The sequence below is a fragment of the Lygodium microphyllum genome, chromosome 15 (assembly GCF_053477565.2).
Source record: "Lygodium microphyllum isolate KBCC chromosome 15, Lygodium_microphyllum_v1.1.10, whole genome shotgun sequence".
In the NCBI taxonomy this organism is placed as follows: domain Eukaryota; kingdom Viridiplantae; phylum Streptophyta; class Polypodiopsida; order Schizaeales; family Lygodiaceae; genus Lygodium; species Lygodium microphyllum.
In genome coordinates this window covers 127739272-127750726 of record NC_141149.1, presented here as the reverse complement: position 1 = coordinate 127750726, position 11455 = coordinate 127739272, and positions in this window count along the sequence as shown.

The window sequence follows — 11455 nt, the reverse complement described above, 5'->3', positions numbered from 1 at the left end:
GTGTGTGGCCAAAAGTAGCTCTCCTCTTCTTCTTCTTCTTAATTTCTTGAGCTTGTGCTTGAGAGAGGAAGTGTGGAAGTGTGAGGGAGTGAGTGTATGAGGATGAGGGACCGTGGTGGAGAAGCTCTCTCTCTTCTCTTCCCCTCTCTTGCTCGCGAAAATGGAGCTTGAAGCATGGAGCTTGAGGATGGAGCTCACTTGAAGCTTGTACTTGGATCGGGGAGCTACTGGAGTGCTCAGGAGAGGAGGCAACTCAATCTCGCATGGAGATAAGCTCACTACATTCGTAGAGATGGATAGCGTGTCGGCTATGTGAGAGGTAGCCATTAATGCTCGGCTTAGAATGCTTGAACAATAAGTGGTATGTGGGTCTTGGCAGTTGAGCTTGGGCTCGCCTCTACATCCTATCCAATCGGACATACCTTGACAGTTGAGCCAACCCCTTTGGTCTGATCAAACCAATAGTCTGGTCGGACACCCAATCGTCCAATCGAATGACCTTCCCCAATCACACCACCCATCCAGTTGTGGACCACCACTCAATCAGACACCCAATTGCCACTTGGACCAAGCTTTGAGTAGCAAACCAGCCTGGTCCGATCAAACCATCCAATCAAACATACTAGTTGGTGGACTGTCTGACTCTCCCAGAGTCGGGACTATTAGAATCAAACCGTCCGATTCTGGGAATCGGATCAATTGGGAAGAGGACAAAATAACTTGGAATAGGACCCACCCCCAAGTTAGAACCAACTGGGACATATTCTCAAACACCCCTAGAAACTAGACCCGGCTCGCCACCAAAGCCAAAGACCAGAGAAAACCTCAAGGGTGTAGTCTAGAAGCAACTTCTAGTAGCTTGGCCAAGAGACCAACTTGACTTAGAGCCGTACCAGGTTGTGGACAAGCCAAGGGGGTAGCCATATCTGTATGATTTTTTTGTTATGTTTGTGCACCTCACAGTGATTTCTTTTACATAAGTGCACCAAAAGGACAGAAAGCTGAAATTTACACCGTGTACAATAGAGCACCCAACACTGAGTGTACACAAGTTGAGGATTGTTTTCAATAACAAGGAACACACTTAGACATAATAGCTCGAAGGAACCCACCAATGGGAAGGAGACCCCAAAACACAGTCAGGTGTCTCAGAGCCCCATTAATAGGACCCTTGAAGACACTGACAGGATAGAAAGAACATCAAGATTGATGGCAAAGCGCTTCCAGAGCTACTTGGATTGATTGACAACCTCGTGGAGTAGGAAGTAGGAATGATGTCAGGAGCAAATGTAGATCGGGGTGATGATCAGCTGGACTTGGGTGAGTTCCTAGTTGCGGTCTAAGACATGATCAATGAATATGACCTACTGACTAGAATAGTAATCCACGGTAGCCTAGTAGAGGAGGTAGTGGCAAGCCTAGAGGAAGAGAGGAAAGCAGTTAGGAAAGTGCTATAGGGCATAACAGCCCACAACCGCGAGCAAAGAGCTAGGAAGCTACAGCAAGACATAGATGTCCATGAAGCACGACGTGTGCTAGCCTTAGCCAGTAAAAGCAAGGCAAGACCAAACACGAAGAGAGAGAGAGAGAGAGAGAGAGAGGGCTAGAGGCAAACCTCATGCTAAGCGAGCTTGTGACCAAGCGGTCATGGACAACATGTTGTTGAATAGAGTGCAACAGAACTAGCAACCTCTCTACTCTCAGGACTAGGAACTACTCAGGGGGTGAAGACCAATAAAAAAATCCCTGCAGTAGCTAAGCAGCTAGACAAGTACCAACCTAGTTGCAACTTGTAAAGTTTTGTAGAGCCGTTTGAGTAAGTTTGTGAGGCCAATGATCTCACAGACCTTGCATAATGCTCCCAAGTGTTTGGGCTCTACTTATGCGATAAAGGTAGGACATGGTACACCAACTTAGATGTGGCGGAGAGAGCAAAATTTTCCTGACTAAAATATTTTTTCATTAAGAGATTCTCGAAAGCAGGATACTCTAATAACCACATAGTCCCGACTAGTCAAAAGGACAAGGAGGACATAAGAGACTACTATAGAGATTGAGAGAGGCAAAGACAGAGTGAAGAGCAAGTGTGCTCTCTTCTCCTTTTTTTTAAATTATCTCATAACCGCACACATAGCATAAGTGTATACAATAGTACTAAGGTCCGTAGGACCATTCACACTAGGTCTAAGACCACTGACTTATTTAATGTCCCACACTTGCTGATACAGCTGGACATAGCTAATGTCAGTCATACATACTAACAGGAGAATAATATGAGCTTGATATTCTAACACTCCCCCTCAAGCTCAAATCATCTGATGAACTCCAAGTAGCTGTCTAAAACCACTAAACTTATCTTTACCCAAAGACTTGGTAAAGATATCTGCAACCTATTCATTAGTCTTCCATAAGATCTACTCTCCCTACAAGAATCATCTCTCTGATAAAATGGTAGTGTACCTCTATGTGTTTTGTCCTGGCATGGTATACTGGATTCGTTGCCAGGAGTACACCATTGAGATTATCACATAATAAGGTCACTGGAGCATCCACCTGAATATCCAAATCAGTCACTCATAATCTTGAGCAGCCATGAAATCTCACATGCTGCCAATGTAGCACCCCCGTACTCTGCCTCAGTACTAGACAATGCAACCGTTGGTTGCTTCTTATTTCTCCAGCTGATCATGCCACTTTCAAAGCCAAAAACATAACTCTGCGATCATATGAGCATCCTACCCAATTAGCATCTGTGTATCCAACCAGTTTCAAGGGCTTATCTCTCATATAGAACAGCGCATAATCTATAGTGGACTTAACATATCTCATAATCCACCTAACAGCATCCAAATGTGGCTTCCTCGGCTTCTGCATAAACTAACTTATGAGCCCAATTGCATAACTCAAATCTGGACTAGTGATGGTCAAGTAGATCAGACTTCCAACCATCTGCTTGTACATAGTCACATCCTGAATTTCAGCTCCAGTGCTAATGTCCAACTTGACATTCTAATCAAGGGGTGTATCCAATGGTTTGCATTCAGCCATGCCATACTTTTTCAGCATTTCCATGGCATAATGTTTTTGCATCAGCCATAAACCTTTTTTAGCCTTGATTACCTCAATACCCAAAAATTACTTCAATTCACCTAGATCTTTCATGTCAAATTCAGATTTCAACATCTTCATTACATGTTGTATGTCCAAGTCATCATTACCAGTGATTATCAAATCATCAACATATATGACCAGCACTACCAAGCCACTGTCAGTCTTCTTTGTAAATAGGCTGTAATTAGCCCTACCAATAGTAAATCCCAACCTCTACAAGTAGTTACTGATCCTAGCATGCCAAGCTCTCGGAGCCTGCTTCAGTCGTATAGTGCCTTTTTCAGCTTGTATACATAATGGTGAAAATCAGGGTCAACATACCCTTCTGGCTGAACCATATAGACATCCTCTGCTAAGTCACCATTAAGAAAGGCATTCTTCACATCCATTTGCTGTAATTTCCAGCTTCTAGTAGTAGCCAAAGCAATCACAGTGCGTATGGTTGCCATCTTGGCAACAGGGCTGAATGTTTCCTCATAATCAAGTCCATACTATTGGGCATACCCCTTAGCAACCAGCCTGGCTTTGTACCTTTCCACACTGCCATCCGACTTGCATTTGATTTTGTAGACCCATTTGCAGCCAATGGTCTTTTTTCCTTCAAGCAGTGGCACAAGATCCCATATCTTATTTTCAGCCAAGGCATTCATTTCTTCATCCATGGCTGCACACCAATTCTCATCTTCCACTACTTTAGCATATGTACCTAGTTCTTTGATCTCCATCGCTTTTGTCATGTAAGCATAATGCTTTGCAGTGTAGCCACTATATGTCAACCTGTCAATAGGGTATCTGACCCTCTGTGAGCGTCTAGGCTGTGGTGCACTACTCAATTCCCCTCTCTCATGAGGCGGAATGTACTTGCTCTGCCTTCTGCCAGGCGTATAGATAGTCGGAATACCAAGTTCACTGTCTAAAGTGTCAGTAGACTCATATCCAGAAGTCATTCTACCAAGTGTCATCATCCCAAATACATCCTCGGTAACTTTCTCTTTTCATATCTCCCCCTCACTAACATACTGGTGTCAGTGGACGGTGAGCTCCTCAATCTCCCTATCTATGGGGATACTGTCTGACTACTAGGTCCTTTCATAGCAGTGCTCTGCTGCATATCAACTGTAGATACATAAGTGGAAGGCATATGCGATGGCATTGTAGCCGGTGATACATACCAAGAACCCATCTCATAAAAAATCACATCCCTGCTCACTAAGCTCTCCCTGGTAGAGAGCTTGTAGCGAGATGTGTTAACTAGGGTCTTTAGCGAAGCAATTAGGGTGGATGACCAACTGAGAGAAAGAAGCTCTTGAAGTTCAAATGGTGACAACGCCATTTAGAGGACCTTAGGGAGGACCACAACCTCTAGCGAGGGGCCAACCCCTAGCACACAGGACAAGGGGAAGAGTGTAGATCAAGGCTAGGAGCTAGTCAAGGTGAGAATGGAGCTAGCACGGTTGTAGAAATTGGTGAGGAAACCAATGCAGCCGCACGTCCAATGTGTGCATTGTGGTAGCAATCACCTTCCAGCTGAGTACTAGGATCCTAGATCTAGGACTTGCACGAATTGTGGTAGGTTCGGCCACGATGCCATGCACTGTAGGTTGCCTAAGAAACTCCCCTATATATTCAACAGTACAATCCACCATACCTAGGAAATAGGTTGCTAAATTTCTTTGGAAGAGAAGCCCAGTTAGCACTCCCAACACCAAACGACACAAAACTAGCCATCCTTAGGATGGAGATCAACCCAAAGGGCATACCCAGGCCACCAGGACCCTACATGACCCATCCACTAAGTGATGCTCTAGTCCATTATGTGGAGGAGCCTAACAAAGATGAAGCCTATATGAGCCCTTACATCTTGTTGACGAAGAGGGCAGTCCAGTCTTGATGGACTATCGACCAATACCAGTGATGGTGTTAGGTAGAGGTAGGGGAAGAGGATTCACTAGACCGTATCCAATCTTGTGTTAGACTTGCGGTCACCCGGGCCATATCTCATCGCATTGTCCAAAGAGAGAACAAGCGAATAAGGAAAAAACCAACCTCAGATGTGTTGAGTGTGGCATTACTCATCTCTTTCCCCATTGCCCTAGACAAAACCCATCCCCTAGCTCGAAAATCATGCCATTAGTACCCTTGGGGCTATTCAGAGTCGAGACATTTGATAGTGAGGATACACCCATCCCTCTACATGTCATGACCAGAGCACAAACGAAGCAGGTAGGCATATCACTGCCAGGTCCCAACAATTTAGATGCAGCCTGAATAGGAAAGAAGAGTTGAAGAAGAAGGAAGAAAAATACGGATGAAAAGGTCAGACTGAAAACTAAGGGTGTGACAACGCTAGTGACTAGCAAGAAGGTCATGGATGCAGAGATAGAGACTATCGCTCCAAAGATGGCAAAGAAAAGAAGTGCCAAGGTAGGGGAGTATCCTCATCCTAGGTGCCAACTCGAAGCAATAGCCAAAATAAAAGAGTGGGTAAAGGAATCCCAGGAGCACCTCAATGACGTTGAGCCTATCCTAGAGGATGAGATCAAGGATCTCTCTAGCGTAAGTACACTAGTCTCGCCTACACGACCAAGGTTGAGAAACACACCCATGCCATAGGCGGCCCCTCCGAGGCCAAATTTAGATGCTATGGACCAACCAGTCAGTCAAGAACAATGGCCAAGAGGCACAACACTAGGAGAGAGGCAAGCAACCAGTAACCTCCTCGCAATGTTGGTAACCACCCAGTGACTCTCAATGTCAGAGACTTGCTTAGGGAGCACCCCACACTATGGTAGGAGTTGAAACACTAGGTGGAAGAATCGATGGAGCATGCTGTAGCTAACTTGCAGGATCACGATGTAGTCACGAAGATACCCAACTTGACACTGCACTCAATGCCAAAGTGAGTACACGTCAATGCCTTTTGGGAAGGCACTGAGACGCACACAGTCTTGCCTATCCTAGCCCTAGGAGATGTAACATGGAAGGGAATCATAGACACTAGGGTAGGAGTAAGTTGTAACAAGCGAGACACACACCGACTAGGGTTTAGACACCTAGTCACACTAACCGGGGTATATAAGGTGTAAGAGTCCTATATTAGGGCAACTGGTTATTATCAAGATCGTACTCTTCACCTTCATCTCCTACTTCCATGGCTTCCTCCTTCCTTCTCTCTCCTCTTTTCTCTATTTCTCTCTCTTCTTCTAGTTTTCTTCCTTATTCTTCTTACTCTCTTTCTCTCTCTTCAACTCTTCTCCTCTCTCCTCTCCAGCTTCTTTCATTACAAGTGGTATCATAGCTTCAGGCTTTGGTCCTTTTCTCCTTTCCCCTTTCTTTCTTTTTGAATCCCAAAAACCCTAGTTACTCAGCTTACATGTACAAGCATAACAAGAAGAACTGCAGTTAATTTCAGCTTTTTGGAGCAAGCACAAGCTATGGCTGGAGACTTAGACATATCTAGAGGTAAAACGTTTAAAATCGCAAGCCGTCACTTCTTTTCATGCAAATTTTAAGGGTTCTAGCCCAAGTTTAGAGTCCCAGGAGTTGGAAGAGGGAAAAACCTCAGTTACTTTTTTTTCCTCAACCCTCCTTTTCTCTCTTTCCTACAAGCTACCATGGTTGCCAGCCCACATAACCCCCACAAACTTGCTCTAGACACATCTAGGGCTCCAGACACCACTTGATCCCCACCATCCCCACCTCCATTTGGAGTACCTGGGTGACTAGGGAAGCCCTGCCCCAAGCAGCAGGCAGTAAAAATCCATTCATGTAGTCTTTTTTTCCCTTTTTTCCTTGATTTGTGTCCAGTTTGGGCCTATTTTACAACAGCAACCCTAAAGCTTTCCGCTTCAATTTCTCAATACTACCTACTCCAAATGCAACAAAAATCAAAAGTAAAGTATTGAATCGATTTCTCCTACTTGCCTAATCATCAAGAACACAAAATACTTACTTTCTTCGAAGATTAAATCCCCAAATCTCCTACCTACAAAGAGTATTGGAGATTAACTCTACTTCGACGCTCGATTTGAAGTGCTCTAATGCTCAAGCTTGAATCCGTTGGTCTTGGTAATGGAACCAAAATGTAGAGGGAGCTCACGTCAACCGCTAAGACCCACGAATTGCTTATTGTTCAAGCGTTTCAAGCGAGTATCTATGGCTATCTCTCACCTAACCGACGTGCCTTCAATCCTACCAGGATGTAATGAGCTTACCTCAATGCCTGAATGAGTTGCCTCCTTCCTCAAGCATGCTAGTAGCTCCATGATTTTTGAAGCAAGCTCAAGCATCCTCAAGCCTCCACCTCCAAGCTCCATCCTCCATAGTTGCATGCGAGACAAGAGGAGAGAAGAGAAGAGAAGAAGAAGAGTGGAGAAGATGGAGAGCTTCACCTCCAAGATCCCTCGCCCTCACATGCTCACTCCCTCACACTCCCTCTCTCAAGCACATATAAGCAAGCAAAGAGAAGAGAAGAAGAGAAGAAGAAGAGTCCACTTTTGTTGCTTTCTTCTTATGCTGAGGTTAACAATGGCATAGTGGATAGAATGTGAGCAAGAAGTAGAAAACACACAATAAATATGAGAAGAATAGAGACTACTTTAATTTCAAATTAACTAATATAAAGATATCCCTATTTTTGCCTATGCACTTCCACTGTGAAGATTAGATGGCAATCTAGACAGATGATAGGCAAAGAGCTTAGGGTAGTTGAAAGAACACTGACTAGGTGAAAGATAGATTAGTGATGGCTTTAGAGGATGACTCTAGAAGCCTCTTTCTTTTATAGCTTGGAAAGGTAGTCTGGTTGGCATATCCAACCATATTATGAACTTTCCCTAGTCGGCCAGCCATATTATGCCCCCCTCCCCCTGAGACCCCCCATCAACTTGCTACCAACATAACTACTCTATCTAACCCAAAGGCTAGATCCACAAAGGTCACATTTTTTCCATTCGGTCACATAGACCTCATCTAACATACAAGTCATGACCCGCCCAATATCCATGCTCACACATGGCTTCTCCTCATAATGGGGACCTTGCAACTTAGAGCCCTATGGATCATTGGTGGCACATTATGAGGGTGGGGCATTGAGCATAGCTAACAGTATTATCCAGTGACTTTGAAATTCATGAAGAGTTTGTATAATGACTTGTGGTAGAGAGCTTGTGTACTAACTTCTGACTAAAGAGAGTGAGGCTAAACCATTAGTGGCCCTTAAGTATGATATGACCAATATGCTATTACAGTTTGGGTCAACTATTTTGTTATTTAATTATTGTTATAATACCATTGATTGTATCAATATTAATAATGATAATAAATATTATTAATATACTTACTTTAATTTTTCATTAAACTATTATTATTATTACTTTATTTCATTTATTTTCATGATTGAAGGATTCACTATAGCAAAGGGAACCACAATCTTCATAAGCACTACCTTTACTAAAGTTAAAATCTTTTGTCAAATCTATATTTTTTATTTCATTCTATATTTATGATAATTAATTTAAAAATTATAGAAAAGAAAAGAAACATACATATCGTCTTGAAAGACCAAGGAATGGAACATTTTCCTATAATTATAAAGCAATGAAGAGCTCTGTGACAACTCTTTGATATAGTGCTTGTATATTATGTTCATGTGCTTTTTTGTGCTATCACTATGCTTTTATGAAGTTATATATTAATTCTCAACTAAAAATTAGAGTGGAATGTCAAAGCCACTGCATCTCAAACTTTGACCAAGAAAGTTTTTGGGTTTGGTTTTATGTTTTGCAAAGTACTCTTCATCAAGAGAACATATCAGGCTATACAACAAGTTTCCAATCAATTTTGATTAACTTCAAAAGCTTGTGAGTGTTGTTCATCTCATGCATAGTTTATAAGGCTTGCCTAGATATGATTAAAAGCATATTCAACTCAATAAGGTTAATGTGATCCATTAAAAACACACATTCAATTCTCATACATAGTTCAAAAGATATGCATTCATTTTGCCTAGATATAGCTGAAGCAACTTTAATGTGATAAGATTAATACGATTCATCTAAACTTGGTGAAATCAATTTAATCAAGTAGGTTTTTCAAATATGGAGATAAACACAACTTCTTATAGCTAATAGACACTACAAGATACATGCCACATACCAACATTCAAAGTGATGCATATATTCATCAAAAACTTTTCCTCGTTGTCGCTAAAAGCATCAATATAGGCATCTCTATGAATTCGTCACTAATAGCAACCCTATTAGCATCACTTTTGTGACACTAATAGTGACGTAGATAGTGATGCTTTTTGACGCATATATCGACTGAGATAGCGATGCGTGCAGTAAATTAGAGATGCAAATAGCGACAGTTACAGAGAAAAAAAAATTGGTGACAGGGTAGCAATCTACACTGCAACCCACAGTACCTGTGCTAAATAATATTCTGCAAAGAAATTACATATTGAATACGCAAACATCATCAAGATAGGCATAAAAACTACTTAAAACTATAAGATTGATAACTCATAAAATAATTACAAGACTGGTAATAACAACACATAAAATTACATGGAACCATGGAGAGGAGAGCCAAAACAAACATGAGAATACATGAAAATCTATTTGTAAATATCGCAAAGTGTGATTTTATATAAAGAATGATAAATATATCTAAGGAATGCTACATGGAAGATACCTGCATGGATCACAGGACCAAAAAAGAAAATGATGTGTGCTCCACAAATCTAAATGCATGCTATAGATCCTTGCCATTTGAAAGCTTGGCCCGTTGCAAAGGAGCATCGAACAAACTCTACAAAATGAACAACCATACATTAGTCCACCATACATAGTGCATCACAAAAAAAACTAATAACTATATAGACAAGAAAGAGGATTGACTCACTGGGCTACTATGTGCATGTAATCTATCGATAAGTGAAGTAAGACCGTGTCTCTCTACATATCCAGTCCAAACCTATGGGATTGCAGTTTGTGAGTGATGGAGTGCTGCAAAGAAAAAAAAATAGCATTGTTAGAAACAAAGTTGTAAGTGAAGTGATATTATAAATAAGAAAGCGAGAAAAACCAAAAGAGAACTTATAAAATCCTCCAAATAAGTCCTATGGTCGCCACTCCCCAAATGATGCATGACCCATGCCTCCAATCATACCCTCGTTGCCTCTCGCTACCTATTACCACCATCGTCTTGGAGAATTTGTGGCCTCCTACCTAAGCCTCTACCAATCCTCTATGTATAACCACTCAGGCTTTGAGGTGCCACTCTTGATTGCCTTGCATACATCTAATTGTCTATGTGACATGTATGCACGCATACACTCCATCATCTACCTAGTGGAAAACCTCTTTGCTGTCATAGGTACCAGAAACTCCTTATGCAAAGATGCCACTACATAGTTCTTGCTCTCCTCTGGAGAATATTCTTCTAATTTTCCAAAACATTGTGCTTAAATACTTGTTGGCACAACTCTCTCACATGCGAGACAACACCCTCCTCCCCTCATCAATAATGGTCACAAACACATGTCTTGTCATCTACAAGGTATTCATACCCTACTGGGGTATGTCTAAGGTGTGGCCTCTGCCACCGGCGACCACGCTCTTGGGTATAACCAAGAGACCCATGTACATCTAGTGTACCTACGGGGATAGTATCTCTCATAGTAGCACCCATAGGGGTGCCACTTATGGATGGCTGAGCCAAACCTAGAGTCACAGGATTAGATGTGCCTACAAGTGTGTCAAATCCTGGAGGTGACACTAGACCGACGAGACTAAGACATTGCATGGGTGCCTCCACAATACCCACTCGAGCCATCCTCTCTTGAACTAGTACAAGATCAAGGAGTAGCAACCCTCTTTGGAACCGACTATGGGCTCATAGCATCTACATCTCTGAAACACCTCCCATAACCACTTCCTCCATCCAAGGCCAGTCTAGAGTGTTGACCTTGCCTACTGGAGATCGAAGCATCAGAGTGTGCTGAAGTAGACCTCACAGAATGGCTGACAATATCCATGATAACTCCTAGTTTGCCATATCTCTAAAGCGGGCCATTTGATCTCAAGACATACATGTGAATATTCTCATGCAACTCCTCATTGGTCATCCCTCGACTCATCCTGCTCTCTAGGTATCATCAAAGATAACCTGCACATACAAAAAATTATGTTAGTTGTAATCAATATAAGGATTTAGGTAAAGTATAATAATGTAACTCAATGAAAAAATATCCTAATTAAAATGCAATACAAAGTATCCTTAAAAGATAATTATCAACATTTGAGCAAGCAGACGCAAATACGACCCGGCCTATGGCTCC